Below are 21,308 nucleotides of genomic sequence, written 5' to 3' on the forward strand. Positions count from 1 at the left end.
GAATAAAAAACATATGATCATCTCAATAGATGCAGAAAGAGCTTTTGGCAAAATTCAACACTGATTTATGATTAAAATCCTCAAGGAAGTAGGCATAGAGGGAACTTACCTCAACATAATAAAGGCCATATATGACACACCCACAGCAAACATCATTCTCAATGGTGAAAAATTGAAAGCATTTCCTCTAAGATCAGGAAAGAAACAAGGATGTCCACTCTCACCACTATTATTCAACATAGTTTTGGAAGTCCTAGCCACAGCAATCAGAGAAGAAAAAGAAATAAAAGGAATGCAAATTGGAAAAGAAGAAGTAAAACTGTCACTGTTTGCAGATGACATGATACTATACATAGAGAATCCTAAAAATGCCACCAGAAAACTACTAGAGCTAATCAATGAATTTGGTAATGTAGTAGGATACAAAATTAATGCACAGAAATCTCTTGCATTCCTATACACTAATGATGAAAAATCTGAAAGAGAAATTAAGGAAACACTCCCATTTACCATTGCAACAAAAAGAATAAAAGACCTAGGATTAAACCTACATAAGGAGACAAAAGACCTATATGCAGAGAACTGTAAGATACTGATGAAAGAAATTAAAGACTATACAAACAGATCAAGAGATATACCATGTTCCTATATTGGAAGACTCAACATTGTGAAAATGACTATACTACCCACAGCAATCTGCAGATTCAATGCAATCCCTGTCAAACTACCAATGTCATTTTTCACAGAAGTAGAACAAAAAATTTCACAATTTGTATGGAAACACAAAAGAACTCGAATAGCCAAAGCAATCATTAGAAAGAAAAACAGAGCTGGAGGAATCAGGCTCCCTGCCTTCAGACTATACTACAAAGCTACAGTAATCTAGATAGTATGGTACTCACACAGAAACAGAAATATAGATCAATGGAACAGGATAGAAAGCCCAGAGATAAACCCACACACATATGGCCACCTTATCTTTGATAAAGGAGGGAAGAATATACAATAGATAATAAACAGCCTCTTCAATAAGTGGTGCTGGGAAAACTGGACAGCTATATGTAAAAGAATGAAATTAGAACACTTCCTAACACCATACACAAAAAGAAATTCGAAATGGATTAAAGACCTAAATAAGGCCAGGCAGTATAAAATTCTTAGAGGAAACTATAGGAAGAACAGTCTTTGATATAAATCACAGCAAGGTCTTTTTTGACCCACCTCATAGAGAAATGGAAATAAAAACAAAAATAAACAAATGGGACCTAATGAAACTTAAAATCTTCTGCACAGCAAAGGAAACCATAAACAAGACAAAAGACAACCCTCAGAATTGGAGAAAATATTTGAAAATGAAGCAACCGACAAAGGATTAATCTCCAAAATGTACAAACAGCTCACACAGCTGAATATCAAAATAATAAACAACCCAATCCAAAAATGGGTAGAAGACCTAAATAGACATTTCTCCAAAGAAAATATACAGATTTCCAAAAAACACAAGAAAGGATCCTCAACATCACTAATCATTAGAGAAATGCAAATCAAAACTAGAATGACTTATCCCCTCATACCAGTTAGAAGGCCATCATCAAAAAATCTACAAAAAATAAATGCTGTAGAGGGTGTGGAGAAAGGGGAACCCTCTTGCACAGTTGATAGGAACATAAATTGACACAGCTATTGTGGAGAACAGTATGGAGGGTCCTTAAAAAACTAAAATAGAACTACTACACGACCTAGCAATCCCACTACTGGGCATATACCCTGAGAAAGCCATAATTCAAAAAGAGTCATTCACCACAATGTTCATTGCAGCTCTATTTACAATAGCCAGGACATGGAAGCAACCTAAGTTTCCATTAACAGATGAATGGATAAAGAAGATGTGGCACATATACACAATAGAATATCACCTCGCCTTAAAAAGAAATGAAATTGAGTTATTTGTAGTGAGGTGGATGGACCTAGAGACTGTCACACAGAGTGAAGTAAGTCAGAAAGAGTAAAACATATACCATATGGTAACACATATATATGGAATATAGAAAAATTTAAAAATGGTTCTGAAGAACTTAGGGGCAGGACAGGAATAAGATGCTGACATAGAGAATGGACTTGAGGACCTGGGGAGGGGGAAGGGTAAGCTGGGACGAAGTGAAAGAGTGGCACAGACATATATACACTACCAAATGTTAAATAGCTAGTGGGAAGCAGCCACATAGCATAGTGAGATCAGCTTGGTGCTTTGTGTCCACCTAGAGGGGTGGGTTAGGGAGGGTGGGAGGGAGCTGCAAGAGAGAGGGGATATAGGGATATATGTATATGTATAGCTGATTCACTTTGTTATACAGCAGAAACTAACACACCATTGTAAAGCAATTATACTCCAATAAAGATGTTAAAAACTATAGCAAAAAGATATCTAGCTGAATATATATTTTTTATCATAAAAAGAAGAAAAACTCAGTGTGCTGTTTCAATGTTGCATTTGGGCGAGGCAAGAAGGAAATTGAGTGAAGGGGGAAATGTTTGTTGAGCCTGAGATGACATACCCTGCCACACACAGCACTACAGGATTCCCAGGTGCATAATAGCACATCCCATGTGTCTGAGATGTGTCTTATTTCAATTATTTTTATCAAAACCCAATAAAATAGGTATTCATATTTCCATTTTAAAATATTTTATTGAGGTATAGTTGATTTACAATGTGTTCATTTCTGCTCTACAGCAAAGTGATTCATATATATATGTATATATATAGATATAGATAGATAGATAGACAGATATTCGTTTTCATATTCTCTTCCATTATGGTTTATCTAGCAGGACCTTGTTTTTTATCCATCCTTATATAATAGCTTGCATCTGCTTATCCCCAGCTCCCAATCCTTCCCTCCCTCACCACTCCTCCTCTTCCTTGGCAACTACTTGTCTGTTTTCTACGTCTGTGAATCTCTTTCTTATTTTTAGATAAGTTCAATTGTGTCTTATTTTAGATTCCACATATAAGCAATATCATATGATATTTGTCTTCCATTGGCTTTGCTTAGTATGATAATCTCTAGGTCCATCTATGTTGCTACAAATGGCATTATTTCATTCTTTTTCATGGCTGAGTAATATTCTATTGTATATCTAAATATATTCATTATATATATAAAGATATACAGTATATATATATATAGGTATACATTATGTGTGTGCATGTATATATATATATATATATATATATATATATCTCACATCTTTATCCATTCAGTGGATATTTAGGTTGTTTCCATTTCTTGGCTATTGTAAATAGTGCTGTTATGAACATAGGAGTGTGTGTAACTTTTTGCATTATTGTCTGGATATACACCAAGGAGTGGGATTGCTGGATCATACAGCAACTCTATTTTTAGATTTTTGAGGAACCTTCATACTATTTTCCACAGTAAACTGGCTGAACCAGTTTACATTCCCACCAACAGTGCAAGAGTGTTCCCTTTTATCCTCACCCCCTCCAGCATTTATTTGTAGACTTTTTAATGATGGCCGTTTTGACCACTGTGAGGTGACACCTCATTTGGTTTTGATTTGCATTTCTCTAGGAATTAGCACATATCTCCATTTTTATCCACAAGGATATATAGGCTCAGTGCCTTTTATTGCAAGAAATGAAAGAAGCATGAGCATGCCTGTTTATAAAGAAAAATGGTAACTGATCTTTAAGGTTCAATCATGTTCATTCCACACACATATTAAGGCACCTGGCAAGCACTGGACATGTTCCCAAATATACTGTGCTCTTTCCTTTCCACTGCTTCTCTTTGACCTGTCTGGTTCAGTTTAGGAAATGTCAATTCCTTCCCTCATTTGTTAAACCTCATATGCATTATCTAACATTGCCCGGTTTTAACATAATTTTATCCTAAGTAAGAACAGCTCGATGACCTCACAAAATAACCTGATGATAGCATGTCAGTAATGGACACACACACACACACACACACACACACACACACACGTAACTACTTAAGATAAAAGTGCCTAACTTGGTAGAGGGGATTTCAGTCTTTTCCCTGAAATAAGAAATATCTCATGCCTTGAGTAGGGAAAATATCTCCAGGCAAAGTGTTCATTTTGTAAAATTGAAATATAGCATTGTGTAAGTTTAGGGTGTGCAACATGTTGATTTGATACATTTATATATTGCAGTATGATTATCTCCTTCGCATTAGTTGGCACCCGTATATCATCAAATAATTATCATTTTTTTGTAGTGGGAACAATTAATGTCTAGTCTCTTAGCAACTTTGAAGTTTATAACACTGTACTGTTGACTATGATTATTATGCTCTGCATTGGCTCCCCAGGACTTACTTATCTACTACTCAGTTTGTCCCCTTAAACAACCCAACCTCAATCCCCCACCACCAGCCTCTGGTAACCACCATTCAGCTCTTTGTTCTTATGAGTTTGGCTCTCTTGATTATACATATTAAGTGATATCATACAGTATATGTCTTTCTCTGTCTGACATCTCACTTAGCATGAAGTCCTCAAGGTCTATCCACGTTGTTACAATTGTCAGGATTTCCTTTTTTCTTGTGGCTGAATAATATTCCATTGTGTAAATATACCACAACTTTCTAATCCATTCATTCATTGATGGACACTTAGGTTATTTTCATGTCTTTATTGTAAATAATGCTGCAATAAACAAGGGAGTGTATATAGCTCTTCAAACTTCTGTTTTCATTTCCTTTGGATATATAGCCAGAAGTGGAACTACTGGATCATATGGTAGTTTTATTTTTAATTTTTTTGAGTAATCTCTATACTGTTCATAGTGGCTGAACCAATTTACATTCCCACCAACAATGCTGCCCAAGTGTTCCCTTTTCTCCACATCCTTGCCAACACTTGTTAACTCTTGTCTTCTTGATGACTGCCATTCTAATAGGTGTGAGATAATACCTCACTGTGTTACATATTGGCCATTTGGATGTCTTCTTTGGAAAAATGCCTATTTTGTTCCTCTGCCCATTTTTTTTTAAACCAGATTGCTTATTTTATTGTTATTGAATGGTATGAGATCTTTATATACTTTCTATATTAACCCCTTATCCAATACATGTTTTGCAAATATTTTCTCCCATTCTGTAGGTTACTGTTTCATTTCTTTAGACTGCTGCTTCTTCATAGTGCCTTTTGCTATGAAGAAGTTTTTAATTTTGATGAAGTCTCACTTGTTGAGTTTTGCTTTTGTTGCCTGAGGTTTCTGGTGTCATATCTGAAAAATAATTGCCAGTCCAATATCAAGGATTTTCTTCACTGTTTTCTTCTAGGAGTTTCATGGTATCAGGTCTTATGTTCAAGTCTTTAATCCATTTTGAGTTATTTTTTGTGAGTGGTGTAAGATGGGGGTCCAATTTCATTTTTTTGTGTGTGGTTATCCAGTTTTCCCAACACCATTTGTTGATGAGACTCTCCTTTCCCCACTGAGTGTTTTCTTGGCTTTTCATTTGTTGAACATACAAGTGGAGGTTTAATTCTGGGCTCTTTATTCTGTTCCATTGGCCTAAAGGTCTACTTTTATCCTGTACCATATTGTTTTTATTACTATAGATTTGTAGTATACTAGTTTGAAATCAGGAAGTATGATGCCTCTGGCCTTGCTTTTTCTCAGAATTGCTTTGGCTTATTTGGGATCTTTTGTATTTCTATACAAAATTATGATTGTGTTTTCTATATATGTGAAAAATGCTATTGGAATTTTGATAGGGATTGTATCAAATAAGTAGATGTTTTGAGTAGAATGGACACTTTACAATATTAATTCTTCTGATCCATGAACACGGTATATTTTTCCATTTGTTTGCATCTTTTCAATTTCTTACATCAAGGTCTTGTAGATTTTATTGTATAGATCTTTTATTCATTGGTTAAATTCGATCCTAAGTATTTTATTGCTTTTGATGCTGTTGTGAATGATCGATGAGATACAATTTATTTATTTAATTTTTGCTGTTCCTTTGTTAGTGTATAAAACCACCACTGATTTCTGTATGTTGATTTTTATATCCAGCAACTTTACTGAATTCATTGATTAGTTCCAAGTGTTCTGGTTGAGTCTTTAGGATTTTCCATATATAAGATCATATCATTGCAAATAATGACAATTTTACTTCTTGCTTTTCAATTTGGATTCCTTTATTTCTTTTTTCCCCTAACTGCTCTAGCTAGGACTTCCAGTACTATGTTGAATAAGAGTGGGCATCCTGAACTTATTCCTGATCCTAGAGAAAAAGCTTTGAATTTTTCACCATTGAATATAATGTTAGCTGTAGGTTTGTCATATATGGCCTTTATTATGTTGAGGTATATTCTTTCAATACCCAATTTGTTGAGGGTCTTAATCATGAAAGAATATTTTATTTTTCCAAATGTATTTTTTCTGTATCTGTGGAGATGATCATATGGTTTTTGTCCTTTATTATTAATGTGGTATATCATATTGATTGATTTGCATATTTTGAACCATCCTTGCATCCAAGGATATCTCCCTTGGCCATGATGTATAACCCTTTTAATGTGTTGTTGAATTAGGTCTGCTAATATTTCTAAGAATGTTTATATCTATATTCATCAGGGACATTGGTCTATATTTTTTATTGTAGTGTCCTTATCTGGATTTGGTATCAGGATAATCTAGCCTCACAAAATTAGTTTGGAAGTGTTCCTTCCTCTTCAATTTTGGAAGGGTTTAAGAGGGATTGGTGTTAATCCTTCTTTAAACACTTGGTAGAATTCACCAGTTAAGTTATCTGGACCTAGGCTTTTCTGTGTTGAGAGGTTTTTGATTATTGATTCAATCCCCTTCTTATTATGTGCTTATTGTACCTTTCCTTTTCTTCTTGATTCAGTCTTGGTAGGTTGTATGTTTCCAGAAATTTATCTATTTCTTCTAGGTTATCCAATTTTTTTGGCATATAAATATTCACAATAGTTTCTTAAGATTCTATGCATTTCTGACCCCCTCCCCCTTCTGGGTATCTGGAAATCTTGGGCCCAGGAGCCAATGCTTGAAAGGGATGTGGGCCCAGGCTGCTGCAGGAAGCCAAGGATAGAGTATTACATTTAGTCTTCATGTCTCCATAAGCTCCTCTTGGCTGTGACAATTTCTCACGCTTTCCTCATTTTTGAAAACCTCGACATTGTTGAGGAGTACTACTCAGTTCTAAAGGCTCAGACTCCTCTGCTTCAGTTGACAGAAAGGGAAAGAGACAGTGGAGGAGTCACTTCAAATTAATAAAAACCACACATTAGAGGTAAAGATCAAGATTCTCCATATGAATAGCTAATTATTTCTCTGCTATTAGTTGAAAAGACTTTCCTTCCCTCCATTGAATTGAATTTTTGCCCTTGTTGGAAGTCTTTAGAACATATAAGGGAACTGTCCATGCTTTTGTGTTTCTGATATGGATATTTCTGAAGGAGACCTCCTCTAGCACCCAGTGCTAAGGCAACATTTCCAATTTGAATATTCCATTGGTCAGGCTGCTGCAGGTGGCCTGGCTTTAGGAAGACCTGCCAGGTGGCAGGTAGAGTCTTGGTTCACCATCCGGGTGTCAGGCCTGCGCCTTTGAGGTGGTAGAGCCGAGTTGAGGACATTGGTCCACAAGAGACCTCCCGGCACCACATAATATCAAATGGCAAAAACTCTCTAAGAGATCCCATTCTCAAAGCTAAGACCAGGCTCACTCATTGGCCAGCAAGCTACAGTGCTGGACACCCTATGCCAAACAACTAGCAAGACAGGAACACAACCCCACCCATTAGCAGGATGGCTGACTAAAATCATAATTTCACAGACAGCCCAGAACACACCACTGGACATGGTCCTGCCCACCACAAAGACAAGATGCAGCCTCATCCACCAGAACACAGGTACAAGTCCCCTGGAGCAGGAATCATACACAACCATTGAAACAACCATACCCACTGGGGGCAGACACCAAAAACAATGGGAATTATGAATGTGCAGTCTGCAGAAAGGAGATCCCAAACACAGTTAGTTAAGCAAAATGAGAAGACAGAAAAACACAGAGCAGATGAAGGAGCAGGGTAAAACCCACCAGACCAAATAAATGAAGAGGAAATAGGAAGACTACCTGACAAAGAATTCAGAGTAATGATAGTAAAGATAATCTAAAATCTCAGAAATAGAATGGAGAAAATACAAGAAACCTTTAACAAGGAACTAAAAGAAATAAAGAGCAAACGATGATGAACAACACAATAAATGAAATTAAAAATTCTCTATAAGTAATCAATAGCAGAATAACTGAGGCAGAGGAAGGTATAAGTGACCTGGAAGACAAAATAGTGGAAATAACTACTGCAGGGCAGAATAAATGAAAAAGAATGAAAAGAATTGAGGACAGTCTCAGAGACCTCTGGGACAACATTAAACGCACCAACATTCGAATTATAGAAGTCCCAGGAAAAGGAAAGGGTCTGAGAAAATATTTGAAGAGATTATAGTTGAAAACTTCCCTATTATGGGAAAGGAAATAGTCAATCAAGTCCAGGAAGTGCAGAGAGTCCCAGACAGGATAAATCCAAGGAGAAACATAACAAGACACATATTAATTAAACTATCAAAAATTAAATACAAAGAAAACATAATCAAAACAACAAGGGAAAGGCAATAAATAACCTACAAGGGAATACCCATAAGATTAACAGCTGACCTTTCAGCAGCAACTCTGTAATCCAGAAGGGAGTGGCAGGAGATATTTAAAGTGATGAAAGGGGGGCTTCCGGCAAGATGGCAGAAGAGTAAGATGCGGAGATCACCTTCCTCCCGACAGATACACCAGAAATACATCTACACGTGAAACAACTCCTACAGAACACCTACTGAATGCTGGCAGAAGACCTCAGACCTCCCAAAAGGCAAGAAACCCCCCACGTACCTGGGTAGGGCAAAAGAAAAAAGAATAAACAGAGACAAAAGGATAGGGACGGGACCTGCACCAGTGGGAGGGAGCTGTGAAGGAGGAAAGTTTTCCACACACTAGGAAGCCCCTTCGCGGTCAGAGACAGCGGGTGGCAGAGGGGCAAAGCTTTGGAGCCATGGAGGAGAACACAGCAACAGGGGTATGGGGGGCAAAGCGGAGAGATTCCTGCACAGAGGATCGGTGCCAACCGGCACTCACCAGCCCGAGAGGCTTGTCTGCTCTCCCTGCCGGGGCAGGCGGGTCTGGGAGCTGAGGCTCGGGCTTCAGTCAGAGTGCAGGGAGAGGACTGGGGTTGGCAGCGTGAACACAGCCTGCAGGAGGTTAGTGCACCACGGATGGCCGGGAGGGAGTCCGGGGAAATGTCTGGACCTGCCGAAGAGGCAAGAGACTTTTTCTTCCCTCTTTGTTTCCTGGTGCGCGAGGAGAAGGGATTAAGAACGCTGCTTAAAAGAGCTCCAGAGACAGGCGCAAGCCGTGGCTAAGAGTGCAGACCCCAGAGATGGGCATGAGACGCTAAGGCTGCTGCTGCCACCGCCAAGAAGCCTGTGTGCGAGCACAGGTCACTATCCACACCTCCCTTCCGGGGAGACTGTGCAGCCCACCACTGCCAGGGTCTCGGGATCCAGGGCCATCTCCCCTGGATGCATGCATGGAGAATGCATGGCATGCCTCAGGCTGGTGCAACGTCATGCTGGCCTCTGCTGCCGCAGGCTCACCCCGCACTCCGTGCCCCTCCCTCTCCACGGCCTGAGTGAACCAGAGCCCCCGAATCAGTGGCTGCTTTAACCCTGTCCTGTCTGAGTGAAGAACAGATGCCCTCAGGCGACCTAAACACAGAGGCGGGGCCAAATCCAAAGCTGAACCCCGGGAGATGTGAGAACAAAAAAACGAAAGGGAAATCTCTCCCAGCAGCCTCCCAGCAATCTCTCCCGTAAGCAGCGGATTAAATCTCCACAATCAACGTAACGTACCCTGCATCTGTGGAATACATGAATGGACAAAGAATCATCCCAAATTACGGAGGTGGACGTTGAGAGCAAGATTTATTATTTTTTCCCCTTTTCCTTTTTTTTGTGAGTGTGTATGTATATGCTTCTGTGTGAGATTTTGTCTGTATAGCTTTGCTTCCACCATTTGTCCGAGGGTTCTATCTGTCCGCTTTTTGTTTTCTCTTAATAATTATATTTTTATTTTAATAACTTTATTATATTTTATCTTTATTTTATTTTAATTTATCTTCTTTCTTTTTTTTCTTACTTCCCTCTTCCCTTGCTTCCTCCCTCCCTCCCTCCCTCGTTCTTTCTTTCTTTCTTTCTACTTCTACTAATTCTTTCTTTCTACTTTTTCTCCCTTTTATTCTGAGCCGTGTGGATGAAAGTCTCTTGGTGCTGCAGCCAGGAGTCACTGCGGTGCCTCTGAGGTGGGAGAGCCAACTTCAGGACACTGGTCCACAAGAGACCTCCCAGCTCCACATAATATCAAATGGCAAAAATCTCCCAGAGATCTCCATCTCAACACCAGCACCCAGCTTCACTCAACGACCAGCAAGCTACAGTGCTGGACATCCTATGCCAAACAACTAGCAAGACAGGAACACAACCCACCCATTAGCAGAGAGGCTGCCTAAAATCATAATAAGTCCACAGACACCCCAAAACACACCACCAAACGTGGACCTGCCCACCAGAAAGACAAGATCCAGCCTCATCCACCAGAACACAGGCACTAGTCTCCTCCACCAGGAAGCCTACACAACCCACTGAACCAACCTTAGCCACTGGGGACAGACACCAAAAACAACGGGAACTATGAACCTGCAGCCTGCAAAAAGGAGACCCCAAACACAGTATGATAAGCAAAATGAGAAGACAGAAAAACACACAGCAGATAAAGGAGCAAGATAAAAACCCACCAGACCTAACAAATGAAGAGGAAATAGGCAGTCTACCTGAAAGAGAATTCAGAATAATGGTAGTAAAGATGATCCAAAATCTTGGAAATAGAATACACAAAATGCAAGAAACACTTAACAAGGACCTAGAAGAACTAAAGATGAAACAAACAACAATGAACAACACAATAAATGAAATTAAAAATATTCTAGATGGGATCAAGCAGAATAACTGAGGCAGAAGAATGGATAAGTGACCTAGAAGATAAAATAGTGGAAATAACTACTGCAGAGCAGAAAAAAGAAAAAAGTATGAAAAGAACTGAGGACAGTCTCAGAGACCTCTGGGACAACATTAAACGCACCAACATTTGAATTATAGGGGTTCCAGAAGAGGAAGAGAAAAAGAAAGGGACTGAGAAAATATTTGAAGATATTATAGTTGAAAACTTCCCTAATATGGGAAAGGAAATAGTTAGTCAAGTCCAGGAAGAACAAAGAGTCCCATACAGGATAAATCCAAGGAGAAATATGCCAAGACACATATTAATCAAACTGTCAAAAATTAAATACAAAGAAAACTTATTAAAAGCAGCAAGGGAAAAACAAATAACACACAAAGGAATCCAGCTGAACTTTCAGCAGAAACTCTGCAAGCCAGAAGTGACTGGCAGGACCTATTTAAAGTGATGAAGAAGAAAAACCTTCAACAAAGATTACTCTACCTGGCAAGGATCTCATTCAGATTTGATGGAGAAATTAAAACCTTTACAGACAAGCAAAAGCTGAGAGAGTTCAGCACTACCAAACCACCTCTACAACAACTGCTAAAGGAACTTCTCCAGGCAAGAAACACAAGAGAAGGAAAAGACCTACAATAACAAAACCAAAACAATTAGGAAAATGGGAATAGGAACCTACATATCGATAATTACCTTAAATGTAAATGGACTAAATGCACCCACCAAAAGACACACACTCAGTGAATGGATACAAAAACAAGACCCATATATTTGCTGCCTACAAGAGACCCACTTTAGACCTAGAGACACATACAGACTGAAAGTAAGGGGATGGAAAAAGATATTTCATGCAAATGGAAACCAAAAGAAAGCTGGAGTAGCAATTCTCATATCAGACAAAATAGAGTTTAAAATAAAGACTATTAGAAGAGACAAAGAGGGACACTACATAATGATCAAGGGATTGATCCAAAAGAAGATATAACAATTGTAAATATTTATGCACCCAACATAGGAGCACCTCAATACATAAGGCAAATACTAACAACCATAAAAGGAGAAATTGACAGTAACCCATTCATAGCAGGGGACTTTAACAGCCCACTTTCACCAGTGGACAGATCATCCAAAGTGAAAGTAAGTAAGGAAACACAAGCTTTAAGTGATACATTAAACAAGATGGACTTAATTGATATTTATAGGACATTCCATCCAAAAACAGCAGTATACACATTTTCCTCTAGTGCTCATGGAACATTCTCCAGGATAGATCATATCTTGGGTCACAAATTAAGCCTTGGTAAATTTAACAAAATTGAAATTGTATCAAGTATCTTTTCCAACAACAATGCTATGAGACTAGATATCAATTAAAGGAAAATATCTGTAAAATATACAAACACATAGAGGCTAAACAATACTCTACATAATAACGAAGTGATCACTGGAGAAATCAAAGAAGAAATAAAAAAAATACCTAGAAACAAATGACAATGGAGACACAACGACCCAAAATCTATGGGATGCAGCAAAAGCAGTCCTAAGAGGGAAGTTTATAGCAATACAGTCCTACCTTAATAAACAGGAAACACCTCGGATAAACAACCTAACCTTGCACCTAAGGCAATTAGAGAAAGAAGAACAGAAAAACCCCCAAAGTTAGCAGAAGGAAAGAAATCATAAAAATCAGATCAGAAATAAATGAAAAAGAAATGAAGCAAACGATAGCAAAAATCAATAAAACTAAAAGCTGGTTCTTTGAAAAGATAAACAAAATTGATAAACCAATAGTGAGACTCATCTGGAAAGAAAAGGAGAAGACTCAAATCAATAGAATTAGAAATGAAAAAGGAGAAGTAAAAACTGACAGAGCAGAAATACAAAAGATCATGAGAGATTACTACAAGCAATTCTATGTCAATGAAATGGACAACCTGAAGGAAATGGACAAATTCTTAGAAATGCACAACCTGCCAAGACTGAATCAGGAAGAAATAGAAAATATGAACAGACAAATCACAAGCACTGAAATTGAGACTGTGATTAAAAATCTTCCAACAAACAAAAGCCCAGGACCAGATGGTTTCACAGGTGAATTCTATCAAACATTTAGAGAAGAGCTAACACCTATCCTTCTCAAATTCTTCCAAAATATAGCAGAGGGAAGAACACTCCCAAACACATTCTACGAGGCCACAATCACCCTGATACCAAAACCAGACAAAGATGTCACAAAGAAAGAAAACGACAGGCCAATATCACTGATGAACATAGATGCAAAAATCCTCAACAAAATACTAGCAAACAGAATCCAACAGCACATTAAACGGATCATACACCAAGACCAAGTGGGATTTATTCCAGGAATGCAAGGATTCTTCAATATATGCAAATCAATCAATGTGATACACCATATTAATAAATTGAAGGAGAAAAACCATATGATCATCTCAATAGATGCAGAGAAAGCTTTTGACAGAATTCAACACCCATTTATGATAAAAACCCTGCAGAAAGTAGGCATAGAGGGAACTTTCCTCAACATAATAAAGGCCATATATAACAAACTCACAGCCAACATCGTTCTCAATGATGAAAAACTGAAAGCATTTCCACTAAGATCAGGAACAAGACAAGGTTGCCCACTCTCACCACTCTTATTCAACATAGTTTTGGAAGTTTTAGCCACAGCAATCAGAGAAGAAAAGGAAATAAAAGGAATCCAAATCGGAAAAGAAGAAGTAAAGCTGTCACTGTTTGCAGATGACATGATACTATACATAGAGAATCCTAAAGATGCTACCAGAAAACTACTAGAGCTAATCAATGAATTTGGTATAATAGCAGGATACAAAATTAATGCACAGAAATCTCTGGCATTCCTATATAATAATGATGAAAAATCTGAAAGTGAAATCAAGAAAACACTCCCATTTACCATTGCCACAAAAAGAATAAAATATCTAGGAATAATCCTATCTAAGGAGACAAAAGACCTGTATGCAGAAAATTATGACACTGATGAAAGAAATTAAAGATGATACAAATAGATGGAGAGATATACCATGTTTTTGGATTGGAAGATTGAACATTGTGAAATTGACTCTACTACCCAAAGCAATCTACAGATTCAATGCAATCCCTGTCAAACTACCACTGGCATTTTTCACAGACATAGAACAAAATATTTCACAATTTGTATGGAAACACAAAAGACCCCGAATAGCCAAAGCAATCTTGAGAATGAAAAACGGAGCTGGAGGAATCAGGCTCCCTGACTTCAGACTATACTACCAAGCTACAGTAATCAAGACAGTATGGTACTGGCACAAAAAAAGAAAGATAAGTAAATGGATCAGGATAGAAAGCCCAGAGATAAACCCACGCATATATGGTCACCTTATCTTTGATAAAGGAGGCAGAAATATACAGTGGAGAAAGGACAGCCTCTTCAATAAGTGGTGCTGGGAAAACTGGACAGGTACATATAAAAGTATGAGATTAGATCACTCCCTAGCACCATACACAAAAATAAGATCAAAATGTATTAAAGACCTAAATGTAAGGCCAGAAACTATCAAACTCTTGGAGGAAAACATAGGCAGGACACTCTATGACATAAATCACAGCAAGATCCTTTTTGACCCACCTCCTAGAGAAATGGAAATAAAAACAAAAATAAACAAATGGGACCTAACGAAACTTCAAAGCTTTTGCACAGCAAAGGAAACCATAAACAAGACCAAAATACAACCCGCAGAATGGGAGAAAATATTTGCGAATGAAGTAACTGACAAAGGAGTAATCTCCAAAATTTATAAGCAGCACATGCAGCTTAATAACAAAAAAACAAACAACCCAACCCAAAAATGGGCAGAAGACCTAAATAAACATTTCTCCAAAGAAGATATACAGACTGCCAACAAACACATGAAAGAATGCTCAACATCACTAATCATTAGAGAAATGCAAATCAACACTACAATGAGATATCATCTCACACTGGTCAGAATGGCCATCATCAAAAAATCTAGAGATAATAAATGCTGGAGAGGGTGTGGAGAAAAAGGAAAACTCTTGCACTGCTGGTGGGAATGTAAATTGGTACAGCCACTGGGGAGAACAGTATGTAGGTTCCTTAAAAATCTACAAATAGAACTACCATATGACCCAGCAATCCCACTACTGGGCATATACCCTGAGAAAACCATAATTCAAAAAGAGTCATGTACCAAAATGTTCATTGCAGCTCTATTTACAATAGCCCAGAGATGGAAACAACCTAAGTGTCCATCATTGGATGAATGGATAAAGAAGATGTGGCACATATATACAATGGAATATTACTGATCCATAAAAAGAAACGAAATTGAGCTATGTGTAATGAGGTGGATAGACGTAGAGTCTGTCATACAGAGTGAAGTAAATCAGAAAGAGAGAGACAAATACCATATGCTAACACATATATATGGAATTTAAGAAAAAAATGTCATGAAGAACCTAGGGGTAAGACAGGAATAAAAACACAGACCTACTAGAGAATGGACTCGAGGATATGGAGAAGGGGAAGGGTAAGGTGTGACAAAGTGAGAGAGAGGCATGGACATATATACGCTACCAAATGTAAGGTAGATAGCTAGTGGGAAGCAGCCGCATAGCACAGGGAGATCAGCTCGGTGCTTTGTGACCACCTGGAGGGGTGGGATAGGGACGGTGGGAGGGAGGGAGATGCAAGAGGGAAGAGATATGGGAACATATGTATATATATAACTGATTCATTTTGTTGTAAAGCAGAAACTAACACACGATTGTAAAGCAATTATACTCCAATAAAGATGTTAAGGAAAAAAAATACAGTGATGAAAGGGAAAAGATTAAAATGAAGATTACTCTAAACAGCAAGGATTTCAGTCAGCTTCAATGGAGAAATGAAAACATTTACAGACAAGCAAAAGCTAAAAGGATTCAGCACCACCAAACCAGCTTTACAACAAATGCTAAAGGAACTTCTCTAGGTGGGAAACACAAGAGAAGGAAAAGACCTACAATAACAAACCCCAAACAATTAGGAAAATGTTCATAGGAACAGACATATTGATAACTGCCTTAAATGTAAATGGATTAAATGCTCCAACCAAAAGACACAGACTGGCTGAATTGGTAAAAAAACCAAGATCCGTATATATGGTGTCTATAAGAGACCCATTTCAGACCTAGGAACACATACAGACTGAAAGTGAAGGGATGGAAAAAGATATTCCAAACAAATGGAAATCAAAAGAAAGCTGGAGTAGCAATTCTCGTATCAGACAAAATAGACTTTAAAATAAAGACTACAAGAGACAAAGAAGGACACTACATTATGATCAAGGGATCAATCCAAGAAGATATAACAATTGTAAATATCTATGTACCCAACATAGGAGCACATCAATACATAAGGCAAACGTTAACAGCCATAAAAGGGGAAATTGACAGCAACACAATCATAGTAGGGGAATTTAACACCCCACTTTCATCAATGGACAGATCATTCAAAATGAAAATAAAAAACGAAACAAAAGCTTTAAATGACACATTATATAAGATGGGCTTAATTGATATTTATAGGACATTCCATCCAAAAACAACAGAATACACTTTCTACTCAAGTGCTTATGGGACATTCTCCAGGGTAGATAATATTTTGGGTCACAAATCAAGCCTTGGTAAATTTAAGAAAATTGAAATCACATCAAGTATCTTTTGTGACTACAATGCTAAGAGACTAGATATCAATTACAGGAAAAAAAGTCTGTGAAATGTACAAACATGTGGAGGCTAAACAGCATACTACTCAATAGCAAGAAATCACTGAAGAAATCAAAGAGGAAATCAAAGAATACCAAGAAAAAAATGACAATGAACAAATGATGGCTCAAAACCTATGGAATGCAGCAAAAGCAGTTCTAAGAGGGAAGTTTATAGCAATACAATCCTACCTCAAGAAACAAGAAACATCTCAAATAAACAACCTAACCTTATACCTAAAGCAATTGGAGAAAGAAGAACAAAAGAACCGAGAGTTAGCAAAAGGAAAGAACTCAAAAAGATCAGATCAGAAATAAATGAGAAAGAAATGAAGGAAACAAGAGCAAAGATCAATAAATCTAAAGGCTTGTTCTTTGAGAAGATAAACAAAACTGATAAAGCACTAGTCAGACACATCAAAAAAAAAGGGAGAATACTCATATCAATAAAATTAGAAATGAAAAAGTAGAACTAACAACTGACACTGCAGAAATACAAAGGGTCATGAGAGATTACTACAAGCACTATATGCCAATAAAATGCACAATCTGGAAGAAACGGACAAATTCTTGGAAAAGCACAACCTCCCAAGACTGAAACAGGAAGAAATAGAAAATATAAACAGACCAGTCACAAGCACTGAAATTTAGACTGTGATTAAAAATCTTCCAACAAATAAAGCCCAGGACCAGATGGCTTCATAGTAAATTCTACCAAACGTTTAGAGAAGAGCTAACACCTACCCTTCTCAAACTCTTCCAAAATATAGCAGACGAAAGAAAACTCCATATCTTATTCAACAAGGCCACCATCACCCTGATACCAAAATCAGACAAAGATGTCACACACACACAAAAAAACTACAGAACAATATCACTCATGATCATAGACGCAAAAATCCAACAGCACAAGAAAACAGTAGCAAACAGAATCCAACAGCACATTAAAAGGATCATACAACATGATCAAGTGGGGTTTATCCTAGGAAATCAAGGATTCTTTAATACATGCAAATCAATCAATGTGATACACCATGTTAACAAATTGAAGGAGAAAATCCGTGTGATCATCTCAATAGATGCAGAGAAAGCTTTTGACAAAATTCAACACCCATTTATGATAAAACATTCCAGAAAGTAGGCATAGAGGGAACTTACCTCAACATAATAAAGGCAATATATGACAAACCCACAGCCAACATCATCCTCAATGGTGAAAAATTGAAATCATTTCCACTAAGATCAGGAACAAGTTTGCCCACTTATTCAACATAGTTTTGGAAGTTTTAGCCACAGCAGTCAGAGAAGAAAAAGAAATAAAAGGAATCCAAATCAGAAAAGTAAAGCTGTAACTGTTTGCAGATGACAGGATACTATACATAGAGAATCCCAAGATGCTACCTGAAAGCTACTAGAGCTGATCAATGAATGTGGTAAAGTAGCAGGATACAAAATTAATGCACAGAAATCTCTGGCATTCCTATACACTAATGATGAAAAATCTGAAAAAGAAATTAAGGAATCACTCCCATTTACCACTGCAACAAAAAGAATAAAAGACCTAGGAATAAACCTACCTAAGCAGCCAAAAGACCTGTATGCAGAAAAGTATGACACTGATGAAAGAAATTAAAGGTGATACAAACAGATGGAGAGATATTCCATGTTCTTGGATTGGAAGAATCAACATTGTGAAAATGAGTTTACTACCCAAAGCATCTGTACATTCAATGCAATCCCTATCAAACTACCACTGGCATTTTTCACAGAAGTAGAACAAAAACTTTCATAATTTGTATGGAAACACAAAAGACCCCGAGTAGCCCAAGCAATCTTGAGAAAGAAAAAAGGAGCTTGAGGAATCAGGCTACCACACATCAGACTATACTACAAAGCTACAGTAATCAAGACATTATGGTATGGGCACAAAAACAGAAATATAGATCAAGGGATTATGGTAGAAAGCCCAGAGATAAACTCACACACAAATTGTCACTGTATCTTTGATAAAGGAGGTAAAAATATACAGTGTAGAAAAGACAGCCTCTTCAATAAGTGATGCTGGGAAAACTGGACAGCTGCATGTAAAAGAATGAAATTAGAACACTTCCTAACACCATACACAAAAATAAACTCAAAATGGATTAAAGAGCTAAATGTAAGGCCAGACACTATAAAACTCGTACAGGAACACCTAGGGAGAACACTCTATGACATACATCACAGAAATATCCTTTTTGACCCACCTCCTAGAGAAATGGAAATAAAAACAAAACAAAACAAAATGGACCTAATGAAACTTAAACGCTTTTGCACAGCAAAGGAAACCATAAACAAGACCAAAAGGCAACCCTCATAATGGGAGAAAATATTTGCAAACGAAGCAAGTGATAAAGGATTAATCTCCAAAATATACTAGCTGTTCATGCAGCTCAATATCAAAAAAACAAATAACCTAATGCAAAAATGAGCAGAACACCTAAATAGACATTTCTCCAAAGAAGATATGCAGATTGCCAACAAGCACATGAAAGGATGCTCAACATCACTAATCATTTGAGAAATGTAAATCAAAACTACAATGAGATATCACCTCACACCTGTCAGAATGGCCATCATCAGAAAATCTACAGGTCGTAAAGGCTGGAGTGGGTGTAGAGAAAACGGAACCCTCTTGCACTGTTGGTGGGAATGTAAATTGATACAGTCACTATGGAAAACAGTATGGAGGTTCCTTAAAAAACTAAAAATAGAGCTACCATACGACCCAGAAATCCCACTACTGGGCATATACCCTGAGAGAACCATCGTTCAAAAAGAGTCATGTACCACAGTGTTCATTGCAGCTCTATTTACAATAGCCAGGACATGGAAGCAATCTATGTGTCCATTGACAGTTGAATGGTTAAAGAAGATGTGGCTCATATATACATGAAATATTACTCAGCCATAAAAAGAAACGAAGTTGAGTTATTTGTAGTGAGGTAGATGGACTTGGAGTCTGTCATACAGAGTGAAGTAAATCAGAAAGAGAAAAACAAGTACCATATGCTAACACATATATATGGAATATTAAAAAAAATTTTTTTCCTGAAGAACCTAGGGGTAGGACAGGAGTAAAGTTGCATATGTAGAAAATGGACTTGAGGACACAGGGAGGGGGAAGGGTAAGCTGGGACGAAGTGATAGAGTGGCATGGACATATACACTACCAAACGTAAAATAGATAGCTAGTGGGAAGCAGCCGCATAGCACAGGGAGATCAGCTTTGCGTTTTGTTTCCCCCTAGAGGAGTGTGATAGGGAGGGTGGGAGGGAGAAGCAAGAGGGAGGTGATATGGGGATATATGTTTATGTATAGCTGATTCATTTTTTTATACAGCAGAAACTAACACACCATTGTAAATCAATTATACTCCAATAAAGATGTTAAAAAAATTCTATGTGCTTCTGTAGTAACAGTTGTAATGTCTCCTCTTTCATTTCTGATTTTGAGTCTTCTCTTTTTTTCTTAGTTTATCTAAAGGTTTGTCAGTTTTGGTTTTATTTTAAAAAAATACAACAGCTCTTAGATTTGTTGGTTTTTTTTCTATTGTTTTTTCTGGTCTCTATTTCATTTATTTCTGCCCAGATCTTTATTTTATTCTGTCTGCTAACTTAGGGGTTCTTTTGTTCTTTCGTTTCTAGTTCCTTGAGGTGTAAAGTTAGGTTTTTAAATCTGAGATCTATTTTCTAATTACATGCATTTATCACTGTATACTTCCCTCTCAAAACTGCTGTTTGAGACAAAAACTTACGGGTTTTGTATGCTGTTTTTCCACTTTTATTGATTTTGAGATTTTTAAATTTTTGGTTTTGATTTTTTTTGCTTAATTCATTGGTTGTTCATGTGAGTGTTAATTTCAACACATTTGTAGATTTTCCATCTTCTTCTTGTTGATTTCTAGTTTCAGTCCATTGTAACTGGAAAAGATACTTAATATGATTTCAATTTTCTTTAATTTCCTAAGACTTGTTTCATGCCCTATTTTATGGTCAATCCTGGGGAATGTTCCAAGTACACTTGAGAAAAAACTGTATTCTGCTTTTGTTGGATGGATTGTTCTAAAAATGTCTGTTGAATCCATTTGGTCCAATGTATTGTTCAAGATCATCGTTTCCTTGTTGATTTTTTGTCTGGAAAATGATGTATCCATTGTTGATAATGGGTATTGAAGTCCCCTACTCTTACTATATCTTTGGTTTTTCTCCCTTCACATCTGTTAGTGTTTACTTAGCATGTTAGGTGCTCCTATGTTGGATGTATATATATTTACAACTGTTATATCTTCTTGATGGATTGACCCTTTTATATTACATGATGACCTTCTCTG

General features: G+C 37.3%; 1 protein-coding gene across 4 annotated transcripts in view; it reads right to left on the reverse strand.

The window, feature by feature from the left end:
• Window positions 1–21,308, reverse strand: part of KHDRBS2 (KH RNA binding domain containing, signal transduction associated 2) — a 713,761-nt gene that overhangs the window by 168,738 nt on the left and 523,715 nt on the right. The window lies entirely within an intron of this gene.

The sequence above is a fragment of the Aethalodelphis obliquidens genome, unplaced genomic scaffold, assembly GCF_003676395.1.
Source record: "Aethalodelphis obliquidens isolate GAN/ISIS:26980383/991018 unplaced genomic scaffold, ASM367639v1 scaffold31, whole genome shotgun sequence".
NCBI classification, from domain to species: Eukaryota; Metazoa; Chordata; class Mammalia; order Artiodactyla; family Delphinidae; genus Aethalodelphis; species Aethalodelphis obliquidens.